General features: G+C 43.7%; 1 pseudogene; it reads left to right on the top strand.

Moving 5' to 3' along the window:
• Positions 1–1,263: 1,263 nt before the first annotated feature.
• LOC119922920 lies at positions 1,264–14,988 on the top strand (annotated as a pseudogene).
• Positions 14,989–18,272: the final 3,284 nt, after the last annotated feature.

Here is an 18,272-nt window from a genome sequence, read left to right as displayed (position 1 = left end):
ACTATGTTTGTTTATTTATTTATTTATTTATTTATCTTACTTGTACATATCTATTCTATTTATTTTATTTTGTTAGTATGTTTGATTTTGTTCTCTGTCTCCCCCTTCTAGACTGTGAGCCCGCTGTTGGGTAGGGACTGTCTCTATGTGTTGCCGACTTGTACTTCCCAAGCGCTTAGTACAGTGCTTTGCACACAGTAAGCTCTCAATGAATGCGATTGATTGATTGATTGATTGGAGTCAGTGAAGCCAAGGTTGGATAATGTACTGAGGAGAAGGGGATTGTCAACAGTGTAAGAGGCAACTGAGAGGTCGAGGAGGATTAGGATGGAGTAGGAGCCGTCAGACTTAGCAAGAAGTGGGTCATTGTTGACCTTTGAGAGAGCAGTTTCAGTGGACTTGAGGGGGCTGAACCCAGATTGGAGGGGGTTCAGGAAAGAGTGGGAGGAGAGGAATTCGAGGCAGAGAGTGTAGATGACTCCTCCAGAAGTCTGGAAAGAAAGGGTAGGAGGGAGATGATGTTGTAAATGGAAGGAGCTGTGGAGCCAAGGGAGGGGTTTTCTGGGATGCTGGAGACGGGGGCATGTTTTAATGTAGTGAGGAGGAAGCCATTGGAGAGTGAGCAGTTCAAGTTGGTAGTAAGGGAGGGAAGGGGCGATAGTTTATATAAGGTGTGAAGGAATAGGGTCCTATGCTCATGTGGAGGAGGCAGAACTTGAGAAGAGACAAGAGATATCCTCTGGAGATCTCCTCTGTTGCCAACTTGTACTTCCCATGCGCTTAGTACAGTGCTCTGCACACAGTAAGCACTCAATAAATACGATTGAATGAAGGAATGAATGAATGAATGGAAACACTGCTGGAAAGGATGGGAAAGTTTAAAGGAGGGGGAGAGATGGGGGAATGGAGGAAGGGGAGGGATAATTTGGGGGAGTTCAGACGTGATGGTGTTAACTTTCCTAACGAAGTAGGTGGCCAGATCGTTGGGAATGGGGATGGGCAGCAGGAAAGGGGGCCAGAGGAGGGAGTTAAATATCCGGAACAACTGATGAGGGTGATGGGCATGGGTGTCAAAAAGGGAAAAGAAATGGTTTGCCAGTCAGAGGAGAAGGCAGAGTTAAGGCAAGGAAGAACAAACTTGAAGTGGACAAGGTTGGCATGATATTTAGATTTCTGCCAGCAGCGTTCAGCAGCTGAAACATAAGAGCGAAGGAGGTGGACAGTGCAGGTGATCCAAGGCTGTGGGTTAGTGGTGAGAGAGCGATGAAGGAATATGGGAGCATGTGAGTTGAGTTGAATAGAGAGGGTGGAGTTGAGAGTATCTATTTGGTCATCAAGGGTGGTTAGAATGGGTATGGAGGCTACGTGGGGTGTGATGTGCTGAGAAAGATGAATGGGGTCTAGAGAGAGGAGGTCTCTATGGGGGAATAGTACAGATTTGTGGGGAGGGGAGTGAGGGAGAGGAGGCAAGTGAGAAGGTTGTGGTCAGAAAGAGGGATTTCAGAGTTGATGAGTGTGGAGATTGTGCAGCGGAGATTCACTCATTTGATTGATGGACTGATGTTTGAGTGAGTTTGATCTGGGGTCTTTCAATTGAGGTCAGCTGCCTAAATCCTGATCTGATGTTTCTGGGGGCCAACATATCTGCCCTGTCTACCACAGCATGGGTGAGTGTTCCTTAATTTCCTAGTTCCCCTATGCTACTTCTGCTGCTCGAAATTTGAGTTAGGTTTCATTGAAGGGAAGGAAGAAGAGAGAAGGAGAAGGAAAAGAAGATGAAAATGAAGCGAAAAGTAAACCCAAGTATAACTGTCGTACAGTTTTAATATCCTATAGAATAGCTCTACAACCTCTCAAATGACTTCTTCAGGTTTTTCAGTATCTCCAAGTCCCCAGTCTTTTATATTGTATTTGGGCAAGTCACTTGACTTCTCTGTGCCTCAGTTACCTCATCTGTAAAATGGGGATTAAGACTGTGATCACCCTGTGGGACAAATTTATCACCTTGTAACATCCCCAGTGCTTAGAACAGTTCTTTGCACATAGTAAGAATTTAATAAATGACACTATTATTATTATTGTTATTATATGTTCTGTAATGTTTCTCTATACAAACCTCTCTGACATGGTGTTCTTCACAAATGTTTTAGCCCTTAAAAATAACTTAGAATATGATCAAGTGTTCCTGCCTCTCAATATAGCTATATATTATATGATATATAAATATATATATATATATATATGTAACACACATACACACATATATATATGTATACTAAGTGTATATTCCTTATTTTCATTCATCCCTGCAAAAAAAAAAAATTTAGCAACTACTGTGTGCAGAATACTGTTCTCAGTACTGGTGAAATACACATGAAAGATAGTTCAAATACTACTCTACCCACGGGTTCTCACAATCTAAGATTTAGGAGTGAAGGACGTTTAGGAATAGACACCCAAGGAAAATTTGAAATGATTTAAAACATCAGAGTATAAGCTTTTTGTGGATAGTGAGGATGTCATTTCATTACTGTGTGTATTTCCCAAGCATTTAGTACTTGGTGGGAACCCACAAAATGTGATGACTAGTACTACTAAATGACAAAAAGAAGAGCCACAGTAGAAACAATAAATGCTGTATTTCACTATGGCTAAAGGAACAGTTTTCAGTTTTTCACTACTCAGGCAGACTGGTCCATATTCTCATAGTCATCAACTTCAGAATGTTCTAAAGGTTAGAAATACGTGGTTGAGATTACATTCTTCCTATCCCACTCATGCTGGATGGAACTGAACACCTGGGGGTGAGATAAGGGAGAGCTGAGCTGTCTCTCTTCAAGTGATGTTGTCGCTCAGGTGGAGGGGGAGCTGCTGAGTCAGCAAGGTTCTGTTGAATTCTAAACAATTGTGGTATTTGTTAAGCACTTCCTTTGGGTCAGCATGTTCCAAGCATTGCAAGAGATACAAGGTAATGCGTTTGGACACAGTCACTGTCCCACGTGGGGCTCATAGTCTAAGAAGGAGGGAGGGCAAAATTGCATGCCCATTTTGCAGATGAGGAAACAGAGGCTCAGATAAATCAACTGATTTGCCCAAGGTTACACTGCAGACAAGTGGCAGAGCTGGGATTAGAGCTCAGGTTATCTGACTCCCAGGCTCAGCCCATGTTCTTTCCACTAGGCCACTGTACCCCACTTAGGACTTAGTGCCGTATTCTGCACCATTTAAGTGTTCAGTAAATTTCATTTATAAGCCTGTTGCTGAGGCTTCTTCAGTGAATCTGTGAGTAGCAAGAGGATTCTGTGAGATTATAAAAATAATTCGTCATTAACTGTAACTGCATTCAATGCATGTTTCTATCAGAACTTTTTTCCCCACTTCAACAATTCTCTCAAACCATTTTTACATTGGCTATTTGTTTCTCACTCTTTCCTGCTTCCTCTTTGCCACCTTCCCTCCTCACCTTTATCTCTGTTTTCTTTTTTCGTCTCAGCCCCCACTCTGTCTCTTCTATTTCACTCCACAGTGCTGTGATTTTCACATAGAAATAAGCCAATCACTTCTAAAGTTGCTAAAACACCCTGTCTTTGCCGTCAATAATGGAATCATCTCCCGTTTCCACCAGTTTTCAGGTACTAAACTTTAGATTCTCATTCATTTCTAAAGTAATTTTTTCCTGGAGCCTTGAAGATGTCCAACCTGGTTCTTTTATTTTCTTTCCTTGTAGTCATAAATGTACCTATTCTCTCTACAGATCTTACCCCTTTGCATTTTAACTTCAGATGATTTTAGTGACTTTACCCACCATAACAATACACTTTCACTTAATAAATGTTATTTATTTAACACTTACTGTATTCAGAGCTTGTACTAAGGTTTTGTGAGAATACAGTAGAGAATTTAGACATCAAGACCTTACAATCTAACTGCAGAGACAGACATTGAAATAAATTACAAGTTAGGAAACTCTGAAAATAAACTGCTGGGGAAGAGGAAGGTGAGTACATGAGTGCTTAGCACATACGGACTCAACCACCCAAATGGAATAATTCGAAAGAAAAGATAGTGGGAAAATTTCTTGGAGAATATGTGATTTTAGTAGGATTTTGAAGATGTGGAGAGTGGTGGTCCGTTGCATATGAAAGAAGAGGGAGGTCCAGACAAGGATGTGAGAGGCCAAACCAAAGTACATTGAGCAGGTTGGAATTAAATGACTGAAACACGGCCTAGTAGATAGAACATGGGCCTGGGAGTCAGAAGGTCATGAGTTCTAATCTGAGCTGTGCTGCCTGTCTGCTGTGTGATCTTAGTCATCACTTCACTTCTCTGTGCCTGTTACCTCATCTGTAAAATGGGGATTAAAACTGTAAGCCCAGTGTGGGACAGAGACTGTGTCCAACCCGATTTGCTTGTGTACGACCCCACCAATGCCTGGCACATATTAAGTGCTTATCAAATACCACAGCTATTATTATTATTATTATCATTTTTAATAAGAACAATAACTGTATGGGCTGTGTTATAGGGAGAGAGGAGCAAAGAGAGGTCAGAGGTAAACTGATTGACTGCCTTGAATACAATGATAGGAAATTCTCCTTGATGCAGAGATGACTGGGCAACTACTATACATAGACAACTGTAGAGTACCAAATATGTGACCAGGGTTATAACATGCCAGGTACTGTGGTGTTAAGATCAGCCCCTGCAGGCCACAGAACAAATTGATTGTTTTTACTCATTCTCCACATCCACTCTTGAAGAGCCAGAGGAGAAGGGGACAAGGCAGAGCGAACAATGAGAATGAATATACTAGTGGAGGTGGTGGAGTTTCTGACTTAACAGTGCACATGGTGATAGTGCCACTATGAGCAAAAATATTCTCTGGAAACTGAGTAACTGACTCGAAAGAACAGGTAGATTTTTCCAGCTATGAGGAATACAATTTGGACCTACCATTTGGTGATTCATATTCATTCATTCAATCATAATTATTGGGCACTTAATGTGTGCAGAGTACTGTACTAAGTCCTGGGGAGAGTACAATACAACAATGAATAGACACATTCCCTACCCACAGTGAGCTTACAGTCTAGAGGAGGGGAGACAGACATCAATACAAATAAATAAATTACAGATATATAATTAAGTGTTGTGGGGCTGAGAAGGGGGAAGAGCAAAGGGAGTAAGCCAGGGCAATGCAGAAGGGAGTGGGAGAAGAGGAAAGATGTGTGTGTTGGGAGGGGCGGGGGGGTTAGCCTGGGAAGGTCTCTTGGAGGAACTGTGCTTTCAATAAGACTTCGAAAAGGAAGAGAGTAATTGCTGGTCAGGTTTGAGGAGAGAGGTCATTCCAGGACAGAGGTAAGATGTGGGCTAGAGTTCGGCAGTGAGATAGGCGAGATGGAGACACAATGAGAAGGTTGGTACTAGGGGAGTGAAGTGTGCAGGCTGGGTTGCAGAAGGAGAGTAGGGAGGTGAGGTAGGAAGGGGCAAGGGGTGGAGTTCTTGAAAGTCAATGGTAAGGAGTTTTTGTCTGATGCAGAGGTGGATGCGCAACCACTGGAGTTTTTGGAGAAGCATGGTAACATGCCCTGAAAGTTTTTGAAAAAAAATGACCCGAACAGCAAAATAAAGTATGGAGTAGAGTGGGGAGAGGCATGAGTCTGCGAGGCCAGCAAGGAGGCTGATACAGTAATTCGGGTGGGATAGGATGAGTGATTGTATTAACGTGGTAGAAATTTGGATGTATTCTTCAAATGGAGAAATGTTGTTTATAAATATATGATTTCCTCCACCCATCCTGAATAAATGATTTATTCCACAGATCTGTCCCCTAGATCCATCAATCAATAGTATTCGTTAAGTCCTTATTGTGTGCACAGCACTGTACTGACTCTAGAATGTGTCTGTTGTTTTATTGTACTCTCCCATGCTCTTAGCACAGTGCTTTGCACACGTAAAGAGCTCAATAAATACGATTGATTGATAGCTTGCTTGGGAGGGTATAATACAAAAGAGTTGGCAGACATGATCCCTCCCTACAAGGACCTTACGGATGACAGTTCTACCTATATCACAAGTCCTCCCCCTAGCCTGGAATTCTCTCCCCCACCGTGTATGCCACACCACAAGGTCACCTGTGACCTTGGGCAAGTCACTTAACGCCTCTGTGCCTCAGTTCCCTTAGCTGTAAAATGGGGATTGAGACTGGGCCCCACATGGGACAGGAACTGTGCCCGACCAGATTTGCTTGTATCTGCCCCAGCGCTTCATACAGTGCCTAGAAAATAGTAAGTGCCTAACAAATACAATAATTATTATTACCACCACTCTCCCCACCTTCCCAGTCTTATTAAGGTCACAATTCCTCCAAGAGGCCTTCCCCAATTAAGCCCCCTTTCAAACATGCTTACCTATCTCCTAGCCTAAAATCACTCTCCCTTTACACACAGCTCCTTCGAGTTATTGCCCCATCTCCCTCCTACCATTTCTTTCCAAACTTCTTGAAACCATTGTTTACCCCACTGTCTACATGTCCTCTCTTCCAATTCTCTCTTTGATCTCTCTTCAATCTGGCTTCTGCCCCTATTGCTCTATGGAAACAGCCCTCTCTAAGGTCACAAATGGCAACCTTCTTGCCACATTTGTTGGCCCCTTATCTTCTTAGACCTTTCACCTGCCTTCATCACTATAGAATACCCACTTCTTGAAACTTTATCCAACCTTGGCTTCACTGACACTTTCCTCTCTTGGTTCACCTCCTATCTGTCTGACTATTCATTCTCAGTTTCCTACAGTAGGTGTCCCTAAAGGCTTAGTTAACATGCTCTTCTATACTCCAACTACACCCACTCCCTTGGATAATTAATTCACTCTCATGGCTTCAATTATCATCTCTATGTAGATGATTCCCCAATTTATATCTCCAGCCCTGGTCGCTTACCTTCTCTTCAGTCTCACATATCTCTTGACTTCAGGACATATATACCTGACACCTCAAACTAAACATGTCCAAAACTGAACTCTCCCCACCCAAACCCTGTCCTTCCCTGTCTTTTTCAACATTGTAGACAATACCACTATCCTCTCTATAATAATAATAATAATGATGGCATTTGTTAAGTGCCTAACTATGTGTGAATCAATCAATCAATCAATCAATCGAATTTATTGAGCGCTTACTGTGTGCAGAGCACTGTACTAAGCGCTTGGGAAGTACAAGTTGGCAACATATAGAGACAGTCCCTACCCAACAGTGGGCTCACAGTCTAAAAGTGTGAAGCACTGTTCTAAGCGGTGAGGGAATACAAGGTGATCAGGTTTTCCCATGTGGGGCTCACAGTCTTCACCCCCATTTTACAGATGAGGTAACTGAGGCTCAGAGAAGTTAAATGACGTGCCCAAGGTCACACAGTAGACATGTGGCAATCAATCTGCAAATCAGGCAGAAACTCCTCACCCTGGGCTTCAAGGCTGTCCATCACCTCGCCCCCTCCTACCTCACCTCCCTTCTCTCCTTCTACAGCCCAGTCCGCACCCTCCGCTCCTCCACCGCTGATCTCCTCACCGTATCTCGCTCTCGCCTGTCCCGACATCGACCCCCGGCCCACGTCATCCCCCGGGCCTGGAATGCCCTCCCTCTGCCCATCCGCCAAGCTAGCTCCCTTCCTCCCTTCAAGGCCCTGCTGAGAGCTCACCTCCTCCAGGAGGCCTTCCCAGATTGAGCCCCTTACTTCCTCTCCCCCTCGTCCCCCTCTCCATCCCCCCATCTTACCTCCTTCCCTTCCCCATAGCACCTGTATATATGTATATATGTTTGTACATATTTATTACTCTATTTATTTATTTATTTATTTTATTTGTACATATCTATTCTATTTATTTTATTTTGTTAGTATGTTTGGTTTTGTTCTCTGCCTCCCCCTTTTAGACTGTGAGCCCACTGTTGGGTAGGGACTGTCTCTATATGTTGCCAATTTGTACTTCCCAATCGCTTAGTACAGTGCTCTGCACATAGTAAGCGCTCAATAAATACGATTGATGATGATGATGATGTGGCAGAGCCGGGATTAGATCTCACAAGCCTGTAACCTTCGAATGGTCCATAACTCATTTCTCTCATCCCACCCATTCAAACTGTCACCAAATCCTGTTTGTTCTACCTTCACAACATTGCATGAACCCTCCCTTTCTTCTCGATCCAAATTTCAACCATGCTGATCCAAGTATTTATCTTATCCAGACTTGATTTCTGCATCTATCTTCTTCCTCACTGACCTTCCTACCTCCTGCTCTCCCCATGCCAGCCTATACTTCACTCTGTTTAATTATTAGTATTGATCATATTTATTGAGCACTTACCATGTGCAAAACACTGTACTAGGCGCTTGGGAGAGTGCAGTATAACATCAGACACATTCCCTGCCTACAAGCTCCCAGTTTAGAGGGGGAGAGAGAACATTAATATAAATAAATAAATAAATAAATAAATAAATAAATAAATGAATGAATAAATAAATAAATAAATAAATATCTCTCTAGACTGTAAGCCTGTTGTGGGCAGGGAATGTGTCTGTTATTGTACTGTACTCTCTTGAGCACTTAGTACAGTGTTCTGCACATAGTGAGTACTCACTAAATATGATAGAATGAATGAATAATGCATGGATTAGTTTTTCTCAAGTAACCTATAGTCCATATCTCCCCACTCCTCAAGACCGTCCAGTGGTTGCCAATTCACCTCCACATCAAACAGAAACCCCTTACAATTGACTTTAAAGCAGCCAAACAACTCGCTCCATTCCACCTCACCTTAATGATATACTACAGCCCAGTCAGCACACCTCACTTCTCCAGGGCAGTACACTGCCCTGCACAGAGTAAGCACTCAATAAATGCAACTAATTGATTTACTGATTTGTGTACATTAGCTGCTGTGGGGGCTGATGGAGGGGTGAATAAAGGGTGCAAATCCAAGTGCAAGGGTGACACAGAAGGGAGAAGGAGAGGAGTAAATGAGGGCTTAGTCAGGGAAGGCCTCTTGGAGAAGATGGGGAGAGTGATTGTTGAATATGAAGAAGGAGGTCATTTCAGGGCAAATGCCTGAAATTCAATTCCAATTCATTTGTGTCTAGTGGTTATCATCATTTTCAAAAGTTCTTGTTTCAGATGCTATTTTATTTATAATAAAATATTATAATGAGAGAATATGTGAGTATTTCAAAATGTTACCTTCAATTTGATTTTTGAAGAGCTGTTATGCTGTAGGTTGGAAAAGTCGCATAAAGAGTCTGAAGAATATCTTTCCTGGTAAGTCACAGAATAGTTCAAAATGGCTTAAGTAAAATATGTCACATAAAAAAAATAATAAATGCCAAACAATGTTCCATTGGGGCGCTATCCCTAATCCAGTTGGGTCAACAGGATCCTTGGGTGAACTGTTTGCCGTTGTTTTCTTTGACATGTGGGTAACATGGATACTATTGTATAGAGATTCATCATCTAATATTTTTAGTATTCCCTTATAAATCCCTAATTTTTTTATCTAATGGCTCATTTTGGATGTCTTATCCTCTCAATTCTTGTCCTCTCATTTATTTATTCAAACTTCTTTTAAGTACATTGCTACTATGGCCTGTACAAAACCGCAGCATGTCCTAGACTCGCTCGCTCCCCTTTCCCTTCGCCGCTCTCGCACCACTAACCCACAGCCCTGGATCACTGCCACTGTCCGCCTCCTTCGCTCTTATGCTCGAGCTGCCGAACGCTGCTGGCGAAAGTCTAAACACCATGCCAACCTCGTTCACTTCAAGTTTATCCTTTCCTGCCTTAACTCAGCCCTCTCTTCTGCCAGACAAAACTATTTCTCCTCCCTTATTGACACCCATGCCCATCACCCCCGCCAGCTCTTCCGTACATTCAACTCCCTTCTCAGGCCCCCGGTTCCTCCCCCTCCTCCTTCCCTCACCCCCAACGATCTGGCCTCCTACTTCATTAACAAAATTAAATCCATCAGGTCCGACCTCCCCAAAGTCTCTTCCCCCCTTTCTCCATCCCCCCGGCTCTCAACACTCTCTGCTACTCTCCCATCCTTCCCAGCGGTATCCTCAGAGGAACTCTCCTCCCTCCTCTCAAGTGCTACTCCGGCCACCTGTGCTTCTGACCCCATTCCCTCTCATCTTATGAAATCTCTCGCTCCATCCCTTCTCCCCTCCTTAACTTCCATCTTCAACCGCTCACTCTCCACTGGTTCCTTCCCCTCTGCCTTCAAACATGCCCATGTCTCTCCCATCCTAAAAAAACCCTCTCTTGACCCCACCTCACCTTCTAGTTATCGTCCCATATCCCTCCTACCATTCCTTTCCAAACTCCTTGAACGAGTTGTCTACACGCGCTGCCTAGAATTCCTCAACAACAACTCTCTCCTCGACCCCCTCCAGTCTGGCTTCCGTCCCCTTCATTCCACGGAAACTGCGCTCTCAAAGGTCACCAATGACCTCCTGCTTGCCAAATCCAACGGCTCATACTCTGTCCTAATCCTCCTCGACCTCTCAGCTGCCTTTGACACTGTGGACCACCCCCTTCTCCTCCACACGTTATCTGACCTTGGCTTCACAGACTCCGTCCTCTCCTGGTTCTCCTCTTATCTCTCCGGTCGTTCTTTCTCAGTCTCTTTTGCAGGCTCCTCCTCCCCCTCCCATCTTCTTACTGTGGGGGTTCCCCAAGGTTCAGTGCTTGGTCCCCTTCTGTTCTCAATCTACACTCACTCCCTTGGTGACCTCATTCGCTCCCACGGCTTCAACTATCATCTCTACGCTGATGACACCCAGATCTACATCTCTGCCCCTGCTCTCTCCCCCTCCCTCCAGGCTCGCATCTCCTCCTGCCTTCAGGACATCTCCATCTGGATGTCCGCCCGCCACCTAAAGCTCAACATGTCGAAGACTGAGCTCCTTGTCTTCCCTCCCAAACCTTGTCCTCTCCCTGACTTTCCCATCTCTGTTGACGGCACTACCATCCTTCCCGTCTCACAAGCCCGCAACCTTGGTGTCATCCTCGACTCCGCTCTCTCATTCACCCCTCACATCCAAGCCGTCACCAAAACCTGCCGGTCTCAGCTCCGCAATATTGCCAAGATCCGCCCTTTCCTCTCCATCCAAACCGCTACCCTGCTAATTCAAGCTCTCATCCTATCCCGTCTGGACTACTGCACTAGCCTTCTCTCTGATCTCCCATCCTCGTGTCTCTCTCCACTTCAATCCATACTTCATGCTGCTGCCCGGATTATCTTTGTCCAGAAACGCTCTGGACATATTACTCCCCTCCTCAAAAACCTCCAATGGCTACCGATCAATCTGCGCATCAGGCAGAAACTCCTCACCCTGGGCTTCAAGGCTGTCCATCACCTCGCCCCCTCCTACCTCACCTCCCTTCTCTCCTTCTACTGCCCAGCCCGCACCCTCCGCTCCTCCACCACTAATCTCCTCACTGTACCTCGCTCTCGCCTGTCCCGCCATCGACCCCCGGCCCACGTCATCCCCCGGGCCTGGAATGCCCTCCCTCTGCCCATCCGCCAAGCTAGCTCTCTTCTTCCCTTCAAGGCCCTGCTGAGAGCTCACCTCCTCCAGGAGGCCTTCCCAGACTGAGCCCCTTCTTTCCTCTCCCCCTCGTCCCCCTCTCCATCCCCCCGTCTTACCTCCTTCCCTTCCCCACAGCACCTGTATATATGTATATATGGTTGTACATATTTATTACTCTATTTATTCAATTTACTTGTACATTTCTATCCTACTTATTTTATTTTGTTGGTATGTTTGGTTCTGTTCTCTGTCTCCCCCTTTTAGACTGTGAGCCCACTGTTGGGTAGGGACTGTCTCTATGTGATGCCAATTTGTACTTCCCAAGCGCTTAGTACAGTGCTCTGCACATAGTAAGCGCTCAATAAATACGATTGATTGATTGATTGATAGTGGACAGAGCACAGGCCAAGGAATAAGAGGACCTGGATTCGAATCCCTGATCCACTACTTGCCTGCTGTGAGATCTTGGACAAGTCACTTGACTTCTCTTGTGACTATTTCCTTAGCTGTAAAATGGAGATTCAATAGTTCTTCTCCCTCCTACTTAAACCGTAAACCCCATCTGGGATAGGGACTGTTTCTGATCAGATCCCCTTGTATCAACCCCAGAGATTGGCACAGATTAAGAATTTAACAAATGCCACAATTATAATTATCATCTATAAAGAGAAATGAGACTTTTTTTGTTTTGGGCTATCACCTTCCCTCTCTCAACATACTCCATTGTTCACACTGTTTCCCCAGGCTGAAACCTCCTCCTCTACATATTCAATGGAGGACAGCTCTCTCCTGTGGTGTTTTAAATGCTCTTTAAATTTCACCTCCTCCAATAGGTCTTGGATAATGACTCTCCTATGTCTAAATAATTTTTACAAGTTTTTCCAAGCTCATTGTGGACAGAGAACATGTTTGACAACTCTATTATATTGTATGCCAACTCTATTATACTCTCTCAAGGGCTTGGTCCCTTGATTTGCACACAATAGGTGCTCAATTAATACCACTGTTTGACGGATTGTCGCTTTCAATTGACAATCAGGAAATATTATTACTAAATACACTTGTATTCAAACATAAGTAGGGTCTACTTTTTTATTGGTGTGCTATTAGGTGACCAATTCTGTGCTTCCTAAGATACAGAGATTGGAAATTCTCCTAGTGTTCCTGAACCCAGCATAATGTGATTTTATAATCGCAAACTCTGTCTTTTGATTTATTACTCCTTTTCTTCTTGATGATTTCCAACATTTTCTTGGACTCTTTGGCTTTCACAGTCAATGAAGATTTGGCAATATCATTAAAGATTTATGATGTGCGAACTCAGAGCGAACCACAGATTAGTTTCAGATTGTATTATTTTTCCCTAGATACATTATTTAGCATTTGCCCATACTGAAGATCATCTAAAGTCTACACTATTTTGGAGATCATCAGGAACATGTGCACAAGAAACTGGCATTCATCAAGCACAAAGGTTTGGTATCAACTACAACATTCGTGATTCCCTTGCATACTGCCTCTCCCAGAACATTCAGGGATATTTTAAACAATACTTCCCACGGTCCCTTTGGGTTCCATATAGTTTACGAGAAAATGCAAGTTTTAGTTTTGTTTGATAAGGTTGAATTCACCCCTCTGCCACTACCCATGTGGACATCATCCACCTCTGGAAGCCATTATCCTGGAAAGTCACATGGGTGTGAAGTGGAATAGGGAATTAGGCCATCATGCTGAGCAGACCATTTTTGACCATTATCCTTGAGTGTATGCAATTCTGGCTAGATAGAACTGATGAACTATTTTGGATTTCTCTTTAGCGTATTCTTCATTTTTCAGTTCTGCAGAAGTCAAGGAGATGCTTCTGAGTGACCTGATTTTCACAGTTCTCTTCATTGCTCAGATTGGGATTGGGTTTTGGGGGAACTTAATTCTGCTCATGATGCATGTCACCATCTTCATTTGCCATCACCAACAGAGAAAGACCACAGACCTGATTCTCATTCACCTGACTTTGGCCAATACAGTGAACCTTCTTACCCAGGCTACTCCAGGGCTAGTTATTTCCTTTAAATGGAAGAATTCTCTGGAAGTTATTGGGTGCCAGGTCACCTTGTACATTTAGAGAGTGGCCAGGGGCTTTTGTATCTGTACCAACTTTCTCCTGAGTGGATTCCAGCCAGTCACCATCAGCCCCAGCAACTCTGGTTGGGACCAAGTTAAACACTGGGCCCCCAAGTATATCTCGCCTGCCTTTCTCTTATTCTGGATCTTCAACCTTATGGTGGAAATGAATATACTAAAACCAATGTAGACAGCAAAAATGTCACCATTCCATTCAATGGCAACAATAGGAAAGGTTGTATTAGTATACATTATTTAAATGAATTAAATAATCTGGGCATGTTACTCCCCTCCTCAAAAATCTCCAGTGGCTACCAATCAATCTGTGCATCAGGCAGAAACTCATCACCCTCGGCTTCAAGGCTCTCCATCACCTCTACCCCTCCTACCTCCCCTCCTTTCTCTCCTTCTACATCCCAGCCCGCACCCGCCGCTCCTCTGCCGCTAATCTCCTCACAGTACCTCGTTCTAGCCTGTCCCGCCATCGACCCCCGGCCCTCGTCATCCCCCTGGCCTGGAATGCCCTCCCTCTGCCCATCTACCAATCTAGCTCTCTTCCTCCCTTCAAGGCCCTACTGAGAGCTCAACTCCTCCAGGAGGCCTTCCCAGACTGAGCCCCTTCCTTCCTCTCCCCCTCGTCCCCCTCTCCATCCCCCCGTCTTACCTCCTTCCTTTCCCCACAGCACCTGTGTATATGTATATATGTTTGTACATATTTATTACTCTATTTATTTTACTTGTACACATCTATTCTATTTATTTTATTTTGTTAATATGTTTGGTTTTGTTCTCTGTCTCCCCCTTCTAGACTGTGAGCCCACTGTTGGGTAGCAACTGTCTCTATGTGTTGCCAACTTGCACTTCCCAAGCGCTTAGTACAGTGCTCTGCACACAGTAAGCACTCAATAAATACGATTGATTGATTGATTGATTTCTCACTGCTAAAACTGTCCATGATGTCTTTGTTTTCCTCATGAGCAGGGCAAGAGGTTACATGGTGCTTGTGCTACACCACCACTGCAATCAGGTCCAGCACATTCACACCAGTAGCCAAACCCACAAAGCCTCCCCAGACTCCAAAGCCATCCACACCATCCTGCTCCTTGTCACTTGCTTTGTTTCTTTTTAATGTATCAATAGCAGCATTATTCTGTCTTTGCATTTTATCAAGGTGGATGACATGACACTCTATAATCTTTTATTATTTCTGGGTTCATGCTATGCTTTCCTTTGCCCCTGGGTGCTGATCAGCATTGGTCCCCGCATTTCCAGACTCAAATGGATCTTCTAAGGAGATAAGATAGCACTTTTCTTTCTACATAAGCAAGGAAAGAAATACAGGTCAGCTCTTGCTTTCATTCATGGCCCAAAGACTGTCTGTAAAACCCTTAGTCACTGGGAAGAAGTATGATCTGGAACAGGATGTTCAATAGGTTTAGCACTCCTTTCCCAGCATGGCCTAGTGACAGAGCATGGGCTTAGGAGTCAGAAGAACCTGGGTTCTAAGCCCGGCTCTGCCACCTTCCTGCTGTGTGATCTTGGGAAAAGTCACTGTGCCTCAATTACTTTATTTGTTAGATGGGAATTTAGAATATTAGCCCCTTGGGGTACAGGGACTGTGTTCAACCCGATTTTATTTTATCAATCCCAGCTCTTAGTACAGTGCCTGGCATACAGTGAGTGCTTAACAAACCATTACTATTATCACTATTCTTATTATGATTGTTATTATTATATTGGAGCACTGGGAAACACCAGCGAGAGAACTCATTCATACCCTTCATGTAGATTTTATTTCAAAAGTATCTTTTCATTCATTTCATTCAATCAATCATATTTATTGTGCACTTGCTGTGTTCAGAGCACTGTACTAAGAGCTTGGAAAGTACAATTCGGCAACAGAGATAACCCCTACCCAACAACGGGCTCACAGTCTAGAAGGGGGGAAGCAGACAACAAAACAAAAGAAAGTAAGTAGACAGGCATCAATAGCATCAATATAAATAAATAGAATTATAGATGCATACACATCATTAATAAAATAAATAAAATAATATATATGTACGTATATATACAAGTGTTGTGGGGTGGGGAGGGTGTATAGAAGAGGGAGGGAGTCGGGGCGATGGGGAGGGGAGGAGGAGCAGAGAAAAAGGGGGCTCAGTGTGAGAAGGCCTCCTGGAGGAGGTGAGCTTTCAGTAGGGAAATTGTTTTCCATCTGCATGGACCCCGATCATTTTCCCTCCTTGGACAATAAAGGGCAATGTTCTCCAAAGATATTACAATGCTGTTATTGCCTTGTCTTATGCCATAAAGTCGTTTCTGACCCATTGTGAGACCAGAAACACATCTCTCCCGGAACGCCCTGCTCTCCATCTGCAATCATTCAAGTAGTGCATACAAAAATACGGAAGTGGTTTACCATTACCTCCTTCCACACTGTAAACCTGAGTCTCTGCCGTCAACTCTCTCCCTTGCTGCTGCTGCCGAGCATGGGTGAGCCTTGTCTTGTAGCAGATTGCCTTCCATTCGCTAGCCAATGCCCAAGCTAGGAATGGAATGGGTAGGCCTCTGCTCGACTCTCCCTCCCATAGCCTAGACTGGTATAGTACTGGAAACTCTCCAGGTGCAACCCTGATGGGAGTACAATGCTGTTACTGAATAGCTATGCTAGGTCATAGCAGTAGAGACAAAAATATTAGTTAAGAAAGAAACACCTGTCTTTCTTTGCCTCCCCTCTGTGTTCATTCATTCCTTTCTGTTCATTCACTCTTCCTGCCTTTGCTCCATCCAGGTTTCTTTGAGGAAATATGAAATCATCATCCTCATCATCATCGTACTTATCACCATTATCATCATCATCCTCATTCTTCGTATCTGTTATTTTTAATTCTGAACTTTCAAAAGGAAAATAAGTATATCAGGATGTTTATGGTGGTCTTTTCATTCATTCATTCATTCGTTCATTCATTCATTCAATCGTATTTATTGAGCACTTACTGTGTGCAGAGCACTGTACTATGTGCTTGGGAAGTAGAAGTCGGCAAACTATAAAGACGGTCCCTACCCAACAATGGGCTTACGGTCTAGAAGAGGGAGACAGACAACAAAACAAAACATGTCTTCAATTGACCTTTGATTGAGATCGAGGATTATCTGACAGTGCAGGAAGTAATTCATATCCAATGATCTACAGTGACCTATCCTATGAGTAAAGAAAGTTAAATTGAGCCAAGTTCCAAAAGAGAAGCAGCGTTACTCAATGGAAAGAGCATGGGCTTGGGAATCAGAGGTCATGGGTTCTAATCCCAGCTCCACCACCTGTCAGCTGTGTGACGTTGGGCAGTCACTTTTCTTCTCTGTGCCTCAGTTACCTCATCTATAAAATTGAGATAAAGACTGTAAGCCCCATGTGGGATAATAGGATAACCTTGTATCCTCCCCAGCGCTTACAACAGTGCTTTGCACATAGTAAGCACTTAACAAATACCGTCATTATTATAATTAAATGTTATCTCTAGAGTGATCATGTCATTAGATATCATTTTAGTTACTATTTTTACTGGTTAGGAGCCAGAGAGAGAGGCTGTTTGAAAACCAGGATGGGAGCTAGTGGAAAGTGTAAATGTCCAGAAATCAGGAGACTTGGGTTGCAATTCCAAGTCTTGTACTGTTACAGCTGTTGTGCATGATTTTGACCTGGTCACTTCAACTATCATTACTTTTTTCACTTTTTTCATCAATCAATCAATCTATTCATTTATTGAGCACATACTGTGTGCAGAACACTGTAATAAGCACTTGGGAGAGTACAAAATAACAATATAATGGACACATTCCCTGTCCACAAAGAGCTTACAGTCTATAAACCGGAGAGAGTTATGCATGCCCTAACCTACCTCACATTGACTTTGTGGAACAAAACTTTGGTAACTGCTGTGGAAGTGCTTTGGAAAATAAATTTGCTCTACAAATTCTAGAGTTTGGTATTCCTGGAGGAGAGGGAGAAGTCAAAATGGATCATAAGATACGTTTTGATCTTGTAAACCAAGTAGCAGTAAATATATATAATTATCAGCTCCTAAGTTTCTTCACTCTCCTTCTTCTCCTCTACTGGTTCAAATCACCTCTTCCTCTTCCCTGTCTCACTTGACTCAGTGAATTCATGTTTCTGTGCCAGGAGAAGGCTACTGATCCATGTCGCTACTACCATTCTTTCAGACTCAGAGTCCCAAGCAAACCCAATCAAAAATACATAGGGGTTAGGGAAGCTGTGTGTCCTAGTGGAAAGAGCACAGGCATGGGAGTCAGAGGACCTGGGTTCTAATCCCAGCTCTGTCATTTGTCTTTGGTGTGACCTCGGGCAAGCAATTAACAAGTACAGTAAAAGAAGTCACAACTTTTTTGTGCCTCATTTTCCTCATCTGTAAAATGGGGATTCAATACCTGTTTCAATCGTATTTATTGAGCGCTTACTGTGTGCAGAGCACTGTACTAAAGGCTTCAGAAGTACGAGTCGGCAACATATAGAGACGGTCTCTACCTAACAACGGGCTCACATTCAAGAAGGGGGAG

Source organism: Tachyglossus aculeatus, unplaced genomic scaffold, assembly GCF_015852505.1.
Source record: "Tachyglossus aculeatus isolate mTacAcu1 unplaced genomic scaffold, mTacAcu1.pri scaffold_130_arrow_ctg1, whole genome shotgun sequence".
Taxonomy (NCBI): domain Eukaryota; kingdom Metazoa; phylum Chordata; class Mammalia; order Monotremata; family Tachyglossidae; genus Tachyglossus; species Tachyglossus aculeatus.
Note: the sequence above shows the minus strand (reverse complement) of the source record. Positions and strands in the feature narration are given on the sequence as shown.